General features: G+C 44.7%; 1 protein-coding gene across 1 annotated transcript in view; it reads right to left on the minus strand.

Annotated features, from left to right (window-relative positions):
• Positions 1 to 16,985, minus strand: part of LOC126187927 (probable cytochrome P450 4aa1) — a 279,646-nt gene that overhangs the window by 220,000 nt on the left and 42,661 nt on the right. The window lies entirely within an intron of this gene.

Here is a 16,985-nt window from a genome sequence, read left to right on the forward strand (position 1 = left end):
TTTAGTATTGGAGGGCAGCGTGGAGGGTAAAAATCGTAGAGGGAGACCAAGAGATGAATACACTAAGCAGATTCAGAAGGATGTAGGTTGCAGTAGGTACTGGGAGATGAAGAAGCTTGCACAGGATAGAGTAGCATGGAGAGCTGCATCAAACCAGTCTCAGGACTGAAGACCACAACAACAACAACAACACCATTTCGACAGCGTATTATTTTTAATGTTTTTAAAGAAATCGAAAACCGCTCTTGTGTAAGTTCGCATACGAAAGAAGTTCTTAGGCTGCTTGTAGTCACGCATAATACTTACACAGTGACCGAGCGAGGTGGCGCAGTTGTTAGCACACTGGAGTCGCATTCGGGAGGACTACGGTTCAATCCCGCGTCCGGTCATCCTGATTTAGGTTTTCCGTGATTTCCCTAAATCGCTTCACGCAAATGCCGGCATGGTTCCTTTGAAAGGGCACGGCCGACTTCCTTCTCTATCCTTCCCTAATCCCATGAGACCGATGACCTCGCAGTCTGATTTCCTCCCCAAATTAATCCAACCCTATATAGTGCAGAATCTGCAGAACATTATGTATGTATGAATACAACCAACAGCATGTTTTGCTCCTCTTACGCTGCATCCTTTCCTTCTTTTTGCAGTATTAGAGACAACCTGAACTTAAAATGCAATTACAGACGAAACAATGATTTGGACGAAGACAGGAGGAGCCTGCCAGTGGGCAACAGTTGCATTCATCTGACGTGATTTAAGATAACCAAGGAAAACCTACATTAGTAGTGCAGAGGTTCGTTTCAAACGCAGTTTCAGAAGGCCATTGTTACTCCACCACGCCCAGAACAGTATTTATTGCACACAGAACACAACATTTCGGGGAATAAGAATGAATTGTGGTTGTTTAATCGGCTTCGCACAATAATTACTTAGTCTTGTTTCCTCCAAATAAAGTGGGAGAATGAGAAAGTGTAATTTTCTCGCGGAAGCTAATTCCCTGCGACGAGATAACCAGGAGTCAATTACAATTATTCACTCTGCGTCGAAGAACGTTTCAGATTCCCTTGAGCAAATTAGTAAAAACTTCCTTTTATTCTTCCATATTTTAGTCTGTAAAGCTTGCTGTAATGATATTATACTTGAAATTTCCTTCGGATAGAATATTCCAACTCTTTTTTTGTGGCCTGCAATACATTACCGGAAATGGTGGCCCGAATGCCCACCTAAAAAAAACAGTGGAACATACTATAATGACAATCCTAGAGCTGCTCGCTGCTGTTGATGATTACGTCTAGTCCATAAACAACTTACGCATGGAGTTGGGGGAGAAAATTATGCAAAATATATTCTTGATATCTTGGGTGTTGGATCAGAGAGTGGACCTGATTCAAAAGATAGTACAATGTTACTGTTCGGAATATATCTATGCGGCTTATACTTGTAAAATCTCGTAATTATTGGGTGTGCTGTCAAGTAGCTTAATGTGAGATTACGATGTGCTTGATACTACTTTCATCGAATGTAGAATATGCTCCAGATAAAAACTGCACATTTAAGATGCAGATAGGGTACTGAAGATAGCCACCTTATTATTGTAATTGTGATATTGTTTTGTAATGGAAAAATTCTGGCACAGATATATTCAGTCATTATAGCCAAATCTCGCATTCTATCTCGGATATTCATAAAGCTTATCTGGCAACGTCCATTACGTGAATCTTTTGGGGTCTTTGAAATTATAACATTGTGTGTTATCTAGAAATGTCAATACATTCTACGTGGCTTTCCGCAGTAATTCCTTTTAACATTATGATGTACCAAGTGTTGCTCTTTTATGTCGTTTTTTACTGCACGTGATTTGTGAAGATTCATAGCTTACTTTTTGTACGATAGTGAAAGCTGAGATGTCTACCGAGGAGCACAGCTAGCCAGCTACTTTCCAACATTCTAGTGAATGCAGTATGATTTTAAAGATTTGGAGGAGTTATCCACAGTACGCGTTCCCTTCAGTTGGTAAAATTATGTTCCATTTTTATGTTCAGAATTCTTTTACGGATAAGAGTTTACATCAAGCGAGAGTTCACAGTGCTACGTGAACAGGGTGTCCATCGTAAATAATTACTTCAATCACACATTTCCGTTTTTTCCCTGATATAGAAGGAATTATTTTATCAGCGTAATGCACTTTTGACGGCTGGAGCAAACAAACGGTTGAAATACATGTTGGGATATTACTGCAGAGCAAATCGGCATATGATATCTCAAAATTAGTAAAAATAAGTACGATTGCAGATCTGATGCCAATTTATAAAAGTTCTCTTTATCAAGTGAAAATGCATGACACATTCAAGGCAATGAAAAGCAATGCGATACTATGTCTTTTTCTTTTGTCCTAATGATATCCGTCAATGCATAACTCGGTGACAGGTAATTATATTCGTATCTTACTACTGGGAAATATATTGCACCCACTCCAGATTTTGCGAGACTGAATTCATGATCTTCTTGGGGGTATTTTGTTGTGTCGTTGCAGCTACAAAAATGCGTGATTTTTTTCGCCAGATGCTTTTCGCTTTGTTGAGGTAAAGCATCATCAGTTCAAATGTTTCAAATGTCTCTAACCACTATGGGACTTAACATCTGAGGTCATCAGTCCCCTAGACTTAGAACTATCTTCTTAAACCTAACTAACCTAAGGACATCACACACATCCATGCCCGAGGCAGGATTCGAACCTGCGACCGTAGCAGCAGCGCGGTTCCGGACTGAAGCACCTAGAACCGCTTGGCCTCAGCGGCCGGCTGCATCATCAGTGGTTTATAATTAAGCTATTTGCATTTTGATTTGCTTTAAGATCGAAAAACGGTTCGTTAAGAATATGTTGATTTGTACTTACGGTGATTTTTGCTCGATTTCTCGATTACATCGGGAAATGCCGTCTGTTAGCAATTCGTTGTTTTTCTAGGTTAGACACTGATAATTTTGGTCTAATTTTTAGTTTTTTTGCAGCACTATGCATTTCTTATGTTTTTCACAGCAAAATTTTATGCACTCCACTGTTTTATGTTCGTTTTTGTACTTCTGAGTATGTGTTGTGGTTTTGTGTTTTGTCAGCAACATAACCTTTACGCTCCTTTGCCTTTGACTTACAACACAGCAACATAATTAAATAGAATTACACACATACAATAGTGTACTAAAGAAAGGAAAAAAAAAATGTTGTAGGTCAAAGGCAAAGTAGCGGAAAGGTTATATTGCCAACACTACAAAACACAAACCACAACACATACTCAGACGTACAAAAAACAACACGAATACAGTGGTGTGCGTAAAAGTGATCTGTGAGAAACATAAGAAATACGTAGTGCTTCAGAACAGCTAAAAATTGGTCCAGAATTACCAGTGTCTAATGCAGAAAAACAACGATTTCCCGATGTAAGCGACAAATCAAGCGAAAATCACAGTGCATACAAGTAAACCTATTCTTAACGAACCGTTTTTCGATCTTAAAGCAAATCAAAACGTATATAACTTAATTACAGACCACCGATGTTGGTTTGACTGAATAAAGCGAAACGCGTCTGGTGGAAAAAATCACGCATTTTTGTAGTTGGAACGACAGAACAAAAATCCCGTCAAGAATTGTAAAGCAACTACGGACAATACGGTCACACAAATGAAGAATGAATTCATTGTTTCTTCCGGAACTACTTCTACGGCACAAGTTTACCTGGTTGCTTTGGGAAAAACGTTTTCTGGTGCAGTGTGATATTGTTTGGAAGGGAGAACTCGGAGGAGCGAAGTGCAACAACGCGTGGCGCGGCAAGTGTTGTGCTCCTGGCTGAAGGCCTCGCTTCTTTAAGGCTACGCAACACGCACTTGGCAGCGGCCGTGCATTCAGGCGCTGCGTGTTCCCCTGCGCCACTGGCCAGCGCGGCATGCCTCTTACATAATGGATTTGTGCCATTGTGTCGCTTCTTCGTAATCCGAACCTACCTGTCATTATCGTGCCGCCCCGGGTAGCACGGCTGGCGCAGCCAACCGGGAATCTGCCAAATAGCCGTTGCATAAGGTGCCTGCCTCGCACAGCTCGTTCACGCTCGTACTCAGCTCCTACCGGACGGCGTCTCAACTCGACGTGTGAGAGGGCTGACATCTATGTTGTTTATCAACACTTCATTTAATACGTACAAGTGTCTTCGCGCGACTTACCCAAACACTTAGCGCACTTACAGTTTAACGTCTCCCTAGGACACCGATACAACTAGGCACCTTTGGCAGTAACCGATCGTTGCCCGGGCTCAAACCAGCGTCAAATGACACATTAAACTTTTAACCTTTCGGTTATTAATGGGAATTCTGTGTATGTCAAAACTCTTTGCTATATATTGGCCACGACATCTTGGTAGATGATTGTTGCAGTGTCCGTGTGTTTATGGGTTGCAATTTTTCATATGACTTGTCAAGCCAATGGCAGCACGGCATCTGTTGCCGCAATTGTCACAAGTGTATCTGGCTGCTGAGGCAGGAGCAGTGGTAGCATTGCGAAGCTTTTTCTGCCTTAATCTGTCTAACAAGCCTTCATCGTGCTTCGACATTCCAGATGATATATCATCACGCCACTCTGGTCTCACGCTAGCCCGTGTCTCCCATCTGTTTGTGTCGATTCCAAAGCTTTCCATATCTCGTTTACAGGAGTCCTTGAACCTCAATACAGGACGTCCTACAGGTCTTTTGGCTATAGAGATCTCTCCGAGCGTCACCTCACGTGGTAATCTGTCAGGATCCATACGGTGGACGTGTCCCAGCCAGCGGAGTCGTCTCTGCTTCAAGATAGCTGAAATACTGTTGCAGTTAGTTTTAGATAGCACTGCTTCGTTGGTCTCTCGGTCCTTCCACGTTACTCCGAGGATGGATCTCAGGCAGCGCATGTGGAAAGCATTAAGGCGACGTTCTTGTTTGGTATAGGTAGTCCATGTTTCCGATGCATACAAAAGGATGCTGAGGACGCAAGTTTGATATACAAGAATTTTGGTGGTCAAAGAAAGTTTGTTGTTTTTCCAAACAGGTGTAGAGAGTTTGCCAAAAGTTGTTGCAGCTCTTCCAATGCGAGCATCGATTTCCTTGTCAACAGACATGTTCGATTCTATAGCAGATCCAAGATAGCAGAAGTTATCTACGACTTGCAGAGTAGTGCCATCTAGTGTGATATTCGGCTTTGTGTTAGTACCCTGAACCATAATTACGGTATTACTGCTGTTTACACTCGTCGAGAATAGGTGGCATCCGTGACTAAATCTTGATACTAGCTCTTGCAGCTCTTCTGCGGAGTTCGCAACAATTGCAGCATCATCAGCATACAGGAGTTCACGAGCGACTATCTCGTAGCGCTTTGTCTTACTCTTCAGAAGACTGACATTGAAAAGCCTTCCATCTTTCCTAGTATGCAGATGTACTCCAACATTACAATTCTCGAAAGCCACTTGGAGCTGACCCGAGAGGAAAATTCCAAAAAGTGTAGGTGCCAACACACAGCCTTGTGTTACGCCACAGTTCACACTGAATGGTTTGGATGTACTGCCATCGAAGATTACAGAGCCACGCCTATTGTCATGAAAAGATCTTATTAAAGACAGCATAGTTGGGGGACATCCAATTTTTTCCAATATGCTGTAGAGTCCATCCCTACTGACGATGTCAAAAGCTTTGTTGAGGCCAACAAAAGCCACATATAATGGCACTCTGTGTTCGCGGCACTTCTTTTGTAGTTGGCATAAGGTGAATATCATGTCACTTGTGGATCTGCCAGTTCGAAATCCACACTGTGACTCAGGGTAGATCCGAGCAGCCACGGTTTCCATTCTCTTCAGGATTATCCTTGCATACGCCTTTCCAGCAATGCTCAAGAGAGACATTCCTCTATAGTTGTTACAATTACCTCTGCCGCCTTTTCCCTTATAGATTGTTACTTTATTTGCATCTCGCATGTCTTAAGGTCCTGTGCCTTCTTCCTAGCACTGCAGTAGGATTTGTTACAACATCGGCAAAACGCAGTCAAGTTTGACGATTTCTGCTGGTAAGTTATTACGGCCTGTACTCTTGCCTAGCTTTAGACTTTTAAGTGCGAGTTTTAATTCAACAGTGGGAGGATCATCAAGCTGAGACATAACTGGGTAAGTTGGTAAAGTACCCACAGCTTCTGAATAAATGTTGACCTCTTCTGAATATAGTTTAGCACAGTGCTGCATCCATCTATCTACCTGCTAACAAAGTGAAAACAAGTGCTTTGGAAAGTCCGATTGCGTATTCAGATCTATGATCGTCTTTGCTGCTCTACCTTTAAACACAAACAGACAGGTGCAAATTATGTTTTCGGTATGCGATTCTAAATAACCTGAAACGCACCTCACTGTCTGTTAATTAGATTCAAAATAACGAACGGTTCTCAAAAATACTCAGAGTGACTTTATCGTGAAACACTCATACATAATGACTAACTGCTCTGTAATGTAACTGTGCCTTGTTACAAAAACCCATCTATCGAATTTAGCTGAAACTTTGCTAATGAAATCTGTCCTAATATTCTCTCAAAATGTCCATTTAGCCCCTGCAATTGTTTATTACGTTGCAACGGATAACTCGGATCTGATCTGGTTGCACTGCGAGAACCATGAGCCGAAATAAAGCACTACGCGGAATTTTGCCGTCTTATCTTACTTTGTTTTATGCTGTGTTCGTAAAGTAGACTTTTGTTCATCTTCAGGGAAATGTGGTTCATTGTCCATGCAATAGTGCGAGGACTGGCAGTGCAGGTGTTACCAAATTGTTTTTCATCTGTCAATGGGTAAAAGCTTCGTGAATTATTTATAAATGAATAGCAAAGATTTTGAAATTTTGTTGAATCCTTTCAATGACGCAGAAATGACTAGTACTAACATAAATTGTGACTTTTCTTGGCATTGTCACACATCATAAAATTTATCTTCGTACACGATCTTTATATTACATCAGTTTCATACTCTCCCTTTTCAATCAGAGTGAAGAGGGAAAACTAATTTAAATACTGAACACAAAATTGGTAATCCTCTACGGATACCAACAGATGGATATTCTTAAACGCAATGAAAACTTTACATTACAGTTTACTCTTTGCTTTTCTAATGAAATATCTTTAATTATCAGCGGAGGGATTAGGATAATTAGGATACTGAATGCGTGACTGATACTTCTCTCTGTTTACCAACACGTAGATATTATCAAGCACGGTGAGATCTTTACACTACAATATTACTGAGTTACTGCTTGGAGGAAAATAAACTCAGTGTAACTACCTTCTTCCAAGCGAGGGGTCAATCTATAAAATCCTTTCAAAAAGATCATATTTTATCCTTCGTCCTCAATTACATCATCCCAAATAACAAATTCCTTCTTTGTGCGGCACATCCACGCCATCCACGCTCCTTACTCAGCCACGACACAATTGTCTTTCTCTCTCACTGGCTGGCGGGAAACCTGACTGCCACTGCTAACATCTGCAACCGTTCGGCTCTCTCGCCTGAGTTCTCCTCAATATAACAACCTCTGGTAGCCAAAGAATATGTCTCTGATGTGTTCAAGCGTGCAGAGATGCTTGTAGTGGCAAACATAGTGCACACATTTCCCATGATAATTACATACTTTACTACCGTTTCTCATAATGTGTATACCTTTCACAGAAGGAATTGCTATGGCAGACTCAGGATTGCACTCAAGGCCTCTGGATTTTTAGGCTGCGTCTCACGCACTTAGTTACCGGGCCAGACCACAGCTCTCTTTTGATGTACTAAGAAAGTTCCTAATTTTACCCTTTCACTATAACATCTTCAGTATTCTGAGCGCGCCCCACGTCTCTGTACTGTGGTGCAGCGTTGATGTAGCGTCACGGCCAACCTTACGTAATACAGTTGCTGCAGTCGTGACAGAAGTAACAAGGTTGCTAAGAATACATCTGCAGCTGCCGTGTCCATCGTCTCGACAACGAGCAGACTTTAGTCTGTTGAACACAATAGTAGTAAAATGTCAAACGCACTGACACAAAGGAATTTTCGCCACTATTAAGAAGACGACAGCCACAAGTAAGACAGCTCAGAATCATACGAACATTGAAATCACGTTGACAACGAAGAGTTTCCAACAGAAAGTGCACAAGCAGTGCATTAATTGAACGAAGCGAGGAAGACTGGAATTTAAAATTTTGCCGCTCACGAGGCCGTTAGAGGCTCAGCACAAGCTCTGTTTGGTGGAAGATGGGAAGGAAATCAGCTGTGTCCTCTACGCTCTCGACATAGTGAAACCACGGGGAACCGGGCAGGGATTCGAACTGCAACCGTGCTGTATCACCTCGCTCTGCAACGCTCAGTAGTAGTCTTTTAAGCCAGGTGAAACGGCGGTAAAGGCAGCAGTGGTGCAAAGAGTCTCAGTGCACTGCAGACCAGCTGAAATAAATGAGTGCGGTTTCTGTGTTTATGGTGTTCCATACGGCGGAATATAGGCTGCCGGACAGAGAAGTCTAGCACCCTACAGAGAAAGACGAAACTCGATTAAACTTCACGGTTTGAGAGGATACGTGATTTTTTTCGGCGACTAGAAAAACGAGTCAAATAAACTAGGGTTGCGTACTAATGGACCGAATTTTTTTTCTCAGCCGAAAACAATGCCAGGAATGCGAGACGCAACGTAAGTATTATTGAAATCTCCTGAGAGAGCGCGTCAAGTTATCGTTACTTCTGACAGATAGCGTAACTGCAGGACAGTTTCAAACTGGCATCTGTAGGTGATGTAAGTTACAAACAACGTGCATTCATTGAGTTTCTCACTGCAGAGAAAGAAACTGTGGGGAATATTCACAAACGCTTGTGCAAACTCTACGGGCATCTGTTGTCGACAGAAGTACAGTTAGTCGCTGGGCACGGAGGGTGAGGTCATCAGAAGGCGGTTCGGCGGAGCTCCCGATTTGAGGGGGTCGGAGAGACCATCCACGGCTGTCACATCTGACAGCGCTGGCGTAGGCCCCTCGGACTTCCACTTGACTGGGCCATTAAAGGATGCCATTCGCGGAAGACATTTTGAGGAGGATGAGGAGTTGATTGACACAGTGAAGCACTGGCTCCGCCACCAGGACAAGGATTGGTACCGACAGGGCATACACGGCCTTGTTTCGCGCTGGAGGAAGGCCATAGAACGGGATGGAGATTACGTGGCAAAATAGGACGTGTAGGTAAAATACTATTCTTTCGTGTGTGTATTTCTCATTATGTTCAATAAGGAATTAGAGAAAAAAAATGCGGTGCATTACTTTCTGGGCAACCCTTGTACAAAGATATTCGTAGTACGAACCCACGTATCAGCTGATATTGCACCCTCTCTGGCATGGACGTATGCACAGATTCGGTTGGGTAGAGTGTCATAAAATCGTTTCATCCTTTCCTGAGGTAATCAGTCCATAGCTGTCGTAATCCGTCCACTGGGACGGATTTGACGACCGACCTGGCGTAACACTTGTTCTGCCTCTGACTGGTCAGGGGATCTCGCTGGCCACCGAAGTACCTCAACACGACGCAGGCGGTTCATACGGACACCTGCCGTGTGTGGTCGAACACTGTACTGTTGGAAAATGGCACCACGATATTCTCGCTCAGGAGGTAACATACGAGTTCGTAGGAAGTCGGTTCTGCTGCCACTTCAGTCAGTGTTACTTCAGTCATTAGCAGCCCCATACTGTGACGCCAGATCTAGCACCGATGCGCCTCTCCAAAACACTGGAGGAATGGCAACTCTCCCCAGGTCGTCTCAATACTCGCCTGCGATGGCCATCCAGGGTAGTGCAGAAGCGCGAATCACCGCCGAACACACAGTGAGGTGCCACTCATCAGCACCCCATACTTCCCGGTCACGTCACCGATTGAGGTTATAGCCGTCAGTGCTGTGGTTTTAACTCCCAGAGCCGGCTGCTGCTGGTGACTCATCACAGGTGCGGGACGACAGAGTGCTCCAGAGAACGTGTTACTTGTTCTCAGATGGCAGGCGCAGGTGTGGAGGGGTTACGGTGCGGTCAGCACGCAATACGTCGATCCTCCTTTATGATGGCCAGACGTGGTCGCCGTAACCTTGACGGCGAGTATCCCTAACCTCAGGTTCCAATCTTGCCGAAAATCGTGTCACCTGCACATCCGAACGCCCCACGTATCCGCGTATTGTGCGATCTGACCAACCGGCCGAACAGACCTTCAACGAAGCCCCTTAGGTCTGTGGGGCGCTGATGACGCTGTCTTACACGAACAGGCGGCACCCCCGTGCCCTTCACAGTGACCACTCACCATCTTATGCCCCTCATATACCTACCAACCCTGGTAACAAGACTAAATCCCCCGAGATGTGTACGTGTACGAAGTTACATAGACAAACCAGCGTGATTTCTGGGCGCTTCACTTCCTTCGTCAGGCAGTGCGTAGTGTAGTTTCTATGGTGAAAATGCACAATATAATCTGTTTTTCATTTTTCAGGCACGCTGGTGATACAATATTTTGGGCGGTCATATCATGGTTATCACAGGGTCGTTGAAATACCCGTGAATTTATCTTAGGCCTATATGCTGGTGAAGTAAGCATTGTCCTCAGCAAGGTTTTATTTCTCCCATATGCTGAAGCTCCCTCATTACGTAACCGAAAAACAATAAAAAAAATTGCGTTGATAAGCGTAAGAATAAAACGCAACGTCTTTCTTAGTCTCTACCATCGGCGAATTTGTGTATTACGCAGTATTTGGGGTCTGCATCGAGAAAAAGAAGGAAAAAAAGCAATTATGACCCACTACTCCTCTCCAGAATCTCTCAAAGAATTAATGCTTCGCGTAAAATAGAGTAAGATTCACTCTCTCTCGGTAGCCTATATGTAACGGTTCGCAAAAACATTCATAGTTTTTCGTGTACCAATGTGGTCCTCAGCAGCCTAAGTGAGTTTCGTATTACTTTTCACAATCCTTGGCGAATCCTTACTTCTGATTTCGTTACTGTGACGTCTACAGGACAGTTGTGATTGGGAAAGGTGTACGCCCTTAGTTAACGTTTAGTTTATGGCATTTTCAGACTAACTTTTAATTACAAGCTCAGGAACTCAGTGCCACGTGCTGATTAAGAAAACTGTCTGTCATTACAGCCTGGTGAGATGCTCTACACCTGAGCAAAATTCCACCTCAACAGCAAAACACGGGTTTTGCAGGTGAGATATTTTCGTACATAAAGTGTATCTTATAGAATTTCTTAAAAGAAACATTGAGCAGTAGTGCTCGCTCTATACTGGGGCTTCTCATCGGGAATTTTATGGATCGGAATGTAAACTTGCGTCTTTGCGTTTCCCTGATAACGGTCTACTGCGTGAACCAGAAACGGTTTACTACTTTCCAATCTCCACATAGGTTCTGCTGCACAAACCGTGCTGGACTCGCACTGCTAGAGGAAAGGAAACTAGTTAACCACAATTTTCGAAATCGGAACATTTTCTGGAACGCGGAGCGTGTGATTAAATGAAGCTTGCAGACGGATTAACTACCTGCGCTCGACCGTCACCTTCAACGGAAATATGCAGATTCGGCAACATTAGCAACAAACAAGTGACACGGACTTGGAATATCGCCACCAATAACAGCAATCTTACTGTGAAGCAGTTCCAGAGCATACCAGCAGCACTCGCCCCTTCCCCCACCCCTTCCCCCTGATTCTTTCAAGAATCGAATTTCCAATTATCAAACACAGGATGAGTATAATCAGGGCGATTTCCACTCCGTTTTAGAAAAAGACAGCTTTCCACGTATCTCAATGTCTGTGACGTTGTGTTTACTGCACGATGTGTCGTACAGTGGGATCCTGCCTTCAAAGAGTGTTACGAACAGACTTGCTAGTAAAGAAGTAATAAATTACAACGTTTAGGCTGATGCTAAAGTTTTAGTGCATCAACAGCGAAAACATAGCGAGCGATAAATATTTTATTTTGCGAGAGGGTGTCAGCGAAACAAAGCTTGAAAAAGTTTTGAAGTAGTGGTTCTGGCGCTGCAGTCCGGAACCGCGGGACTGCTACGTTCGCAGGTTCGAATCCTGCCTCGGGCATGGGTGTGTGTGATGTCCTTAGGTTAGTTAGGTTTAAGTAGTTCTAAGTTTTAGGGGACTTATGACCTAAGATGTTGAGTCCCATAGTGCTCAGAGCCAAAGTTTTGAAGTTATGTGTACATTCTGCTGGAAGTCACTGAGTGTCCACGTTCTCAAGTACTGAATGAATACAGTCTGGATAATTTGCGCACCTCTATTTACACAGCCTGAAGACATAAACACAGTTTCTAACTTTAATACTTGACTTGTTGTGTTTATCCTTTAACGTAATAGTAAACCTCTTAATGAGTGGATTATGACAGCATTCTAAATTTTAAAATTCTGTCAATAATTACATAAAAGAAAATGGCTCTGAGCACTATGGGACTTAACATCTATGGTCATCAGTCCCCTAGAACTTAGAACTACTTAAACCTAACTAACCTAAGGACAGCACACAACACCCAGCCATCACGAGGCAGAGAAAATCCCTGACCCCGCCGGGAATCGAACCCGGGAACCCGGGCGTGGGAAGCGAGAACGCTACCGCACGACCACGAGTACATAAAAGACTGAAAAATCAATTTTTTTTTTGCTGTCCCCAAGAAGCCGTTAGACAGACAACCCCCGATGGGACTGGGTGCTGTTTAGGCTGTTTAACACTAGAGATTATTCATTCCACAGAAAGGATTACATCTTCTTCGCGTTTCAAAGAATAATGGAGAGAATCCATTTTCTTGAATTTATCCTCTGATTTTATTGACGATACTCTTTTTAATTATTCTGACCATTATTTTGGTGATGGGAGTTCCGCAGCTACACAACATTGTTTTTGTGTCGTTTATCTAGATTTAATTTTCTTGAAACTAGTTTTGCGATCGCAGCCTCACTTTGAGGTGTTAGTTCTCGTACACAGTCAAGCTATTGAACTCGAATCTGGTATCAAACATTGTGGAACGTATATTTCAAAAAATAAAGAACAAAACATAAAGCAAAATGTGTCAGCTATTGACCTGCAAACAGAATTTTCTGTTGATAATAATGGAGACGATCATGAGAATTATCCTTATATTGACTACAGTCATAGCGTCGAACAAGGACCCCCTTGAGAGCGAGGTCACAAAAGACAATGATGTTTACGGCATTCGACGCCCCAGGTATTGTCTACCGTGCAGCCACAATACTGGCTGCTAAGGGGAACAGGGGGCGGGACTGGATGTATCCGATGTTGAGCACAGCGTGAGGCTGTGGAGCGTAGTTGAACTGCTTAGTCGACGAGTGACTCACTACAGCGCTACAGTGTTCGTGGTGACGATACAGAGCAGAGCAAGGGCAACGGTATACACTCCTGGAAATGGAAAAAAGAACACATTGACACCGGTGTGTCAGACCCACCATACTTGCTCCGGACACTGCGAGAGGGCTGTACAAGCAATGATTACACGCACGGCACAGCGGACACACCAGGAACCGCGGTGTTCGCCGTCGAATGGCGCTAGCTGCGCAGCACTTGTGCACCGCCGCCGTCAGTGTCAGCCAGTTTGCCGTGGCATACGGAGCTCCATCGCAGTCTTTAACACTGGTAGCATGCCGCGACAGCGTGGACGTGAACCGTATGTGCAGTTGACGGACTTTGAGCGAGGGCGTATAGTGGGCATGCGGGAGGCCGGGTGGACGTACCGCCGATTTGCTCAACACGTGGGGCGTGAGGACTCCACAGTACATCGATGTTGTCGCCAGTGGTCGGCGGAAGGTGCACGTGCCCGTCGACCTGGGACCGGACCGCAGCGACGCACGGATGCACGCCAAGACCGTAGGATCCTACGCAGTGCCGTAGGGGACGCACCGCCACTTCCCAGCAAATTAGGGACACTGTTGCTCCTGGGGTATCGGCGAGGACCATTCGCAACCGTCTCCATGAAGCTGGGCTACGGTCCCGCACACCGTTAGGCCGTCTTCCGCTCACGCCCCAACATCGTGCAGCCCGCCTCCAGTGGTGTCACGACAGGCGTGAATGGAGGGACGAATGGAGACGTGTCGTCTTCAGCGATGAGAGTCGCTTCTGCCTTGGTGCCAATGATGGTGGTATGCGTGTTTGGCGCCGTGCAGGTGAGCGCCACAATCACGACTGCATACGACCGAGGCACACAGGGCCAACACCCGGCATCATGGTGTGGGGAGCGATCTCCTACACTGGCCGTACACCACTGGTGATCGTCGAGGGGACACTGAACAGTGCACGGTACATCCAAACCGTCATCGAACCCATCGTTCTACCATTCCTAGACCGGCAAGGGAACTTGCTGTTCCAACAGGACAATGCACGTCCGCATGTATCCCGTGCCACCCAACGTGCTCTAGAAGGTGTAAGTCAACTACCCTGGCCAGCAAGATCTCCGGATGTGTCCCCCATTGAGCATGTTTGGGACTGGATGAAGCGTCGTCTCACGCGGTCTGCACGTCCAGCACGAACGCTGGTCCAACTGAGGCGCCAGGTGGAAATGGCATGGCAAGCCGTTCCACAGGACTACATCCAGCATCTCTACGATCGTCTCCATGGGAGAATAGCAGCCTGCATTGCTGCGAAAGGTGGATATACACTGTACTAGTGCCGACATTGTGCATGCTCTGTTGCCTGTGTCTATGTGCCTGTGGTTCTGTCAGTGTGATCATGTGATGTATCTGACCCCAGGAATGTGTCAATAAAGTTTCCCCTTCCTGGGACAATGAATTCACGGTGTTCTTATTTCAATTTCCAGGAGTGTAATTTCGCTGCCTACAATATCGATAAGAGACGAATGGGTCTGTCGCTACGGTAGTGGCCACAAAAGGACGGGTGAGCCAAACAAAGCCTTAACACATACCGCTTGAGTTAGAAGTCGCAAATTCATTCTTCCGTAGGCCTCATTTGAAAGTGTTGTGTTAACAATTATTACAGGAAAAATACACTGAGGAGCCAAAGAAACTGGTACACCTGCTTAATAACGTGGAGGAACCCCGCGAGCACGCAGAAGTGCTGCATTACGACGTGGCATGGACTCGAGTAATGTCTGAAGTAGTACCGTATGTGTGTTACAGGCAACGCCAGCCAAGAGCAGAGTCCACGGCCAGGCGCATTACTGGAGTGGTCAAGGGAACTCGAGAGCAGGCAGGTCCTGGCGGCTTTCGCTGACCTCCAACATGAGACGAGCCTCTCCTATTACTGACCACGGCAGGCGGGAAGGGCTGCTCTATCCAGTTTGACACACATTTTAAAGGTGGGGTTTTGTTACAGAGTACAAAAATAGGTACACGAGATCTCATTGTAGGGAAGAGTCCCGAAATAGACCCATGCGACACGAAGAAAATAACCCAAGAAATGATAAAAATGCCCTAATATGGCCCAACCGTAGAACGCAGGCCTTCTCACTATATGTACTATCCTTCACGGACAAAACTGCTTGAATGCAAATTCTCTACCTTTGAATCCTAGTGCTAGAAAAGCCAACGAAAACACAATTTGCGCTTGCAGCAAATCCGTAGGACTATCTCCACACTAGCATTTTTATCTTATCGCTCATAAGTCTTCACTCCAAACTTCCCTTGGTAGCTTTATGTCTATTATGGAAATCTTAAAATTCTTTTTATATCACTTGGATCATTCCTGTCCATTGCTTCGTTTCATTCAACTCAACGAAAGAAATTGTAACCAAAAACGGACTGCTGGACGCGTTATATTCCGCGTTTTGCACCCAAAATGGACTCTTCGCCTTCCGACATTATAGCTGTTACGGCCCTTCTCATTATTTATAGATGTATTTTTCAAATCTTCATACTTTGGTTAAACCACTGAAAAGAAAAAAGAAACAGAACGGAAATTTAAAAAAATCAGAGAGCGAGAGGAAGAAACATTATAGCAAGAAGAGAACATGTGTACCACGTCAACGCTTCTAGGCATCAATGAGCACTAGGTGCACACTGTCAAATGTTCTTCTGCTCAAACCTTATATGTCGGCGCTCAGATATACTTTCATTCCACTGAACAGAACATAGGAAAAGTTGTCAGTGACAGGATAACTAAAAGAGGCTGAGTAAGTTGATGTGGTTCGAAAATCATTCAGTAACATAGGTCACCATTTCTGTAGTCTTACCACATGCTTCGTTGTGTTATGTATTGTGTGTTGTGTATATACTACAGCACTGTACACTGAGATGAGAAAAGTCAAGAGATAGGGATATGCACATATACAAAGGGCGGCAGTATCGCATACAAAAGGTATAAAAGGGCAGTGCATAAGCGGAGCTATCAGTTTTCAGGAGATTCATGTGGAAAGGTGTCCGGCGAGATTACGACCGCACGACGGGAATTAACAGATTGTCAACGTGTGATGGTAGCTGGAACCAGACGCATTGGAATTCCATTTCGGAAATCGTTAGGGAATTCAATACTCAGAGATCCATAGTGTCAAGAATTGCCTAAAATACTAAATTTCATGCATTACCTCTCATCACGGACAACGCAGTGGTCAATGGCCTTCACTTAACGACCGAAATCAGTGGGGTTTTCGTAGAGTTGTCAATGCTAACAGACTAGCAACACTGAGTGAAATAACCGCAGAAATCAATGTGGGACGTACGACGAATGCATCTGTTAGGACAGTGTGGCGAAATTTGGCGTTAATGGGCTGTGGCAGCTGGGAACCGATGCGACAGCCCTTGGTAACAGCACGACGTCGTCTTCACCGCCTTTCCTGGACTCATGATCACAACAGGTAGACTCTCCATTGGAAATCCGTGGCCTGGTCAGATGACGCCGAGTTCATTTGGTAGGAACTGGTACGAGGCCTCGAGTGTGTCGTAGACCCCACGAAACCATGGACCCAAGTTGTCA

The sequence above is a fragment of the Schistocerca cancellata genome, chromosome 5 (genome assembly GCF_023864275.1).
Source record: "Schistocerca cancellata isolate TAMUIC-IGC-003103 chromosome 5, iqSchCanc2.1, whole genome shotgun sequence".
In the NCBI taxonomy this organism is placed as follows: Eukaryota; Metazoa; Arthropoda; class Insecta; order Orthoptera; family Acrididae; genus Schistocerca; species Schistocerca cancellata.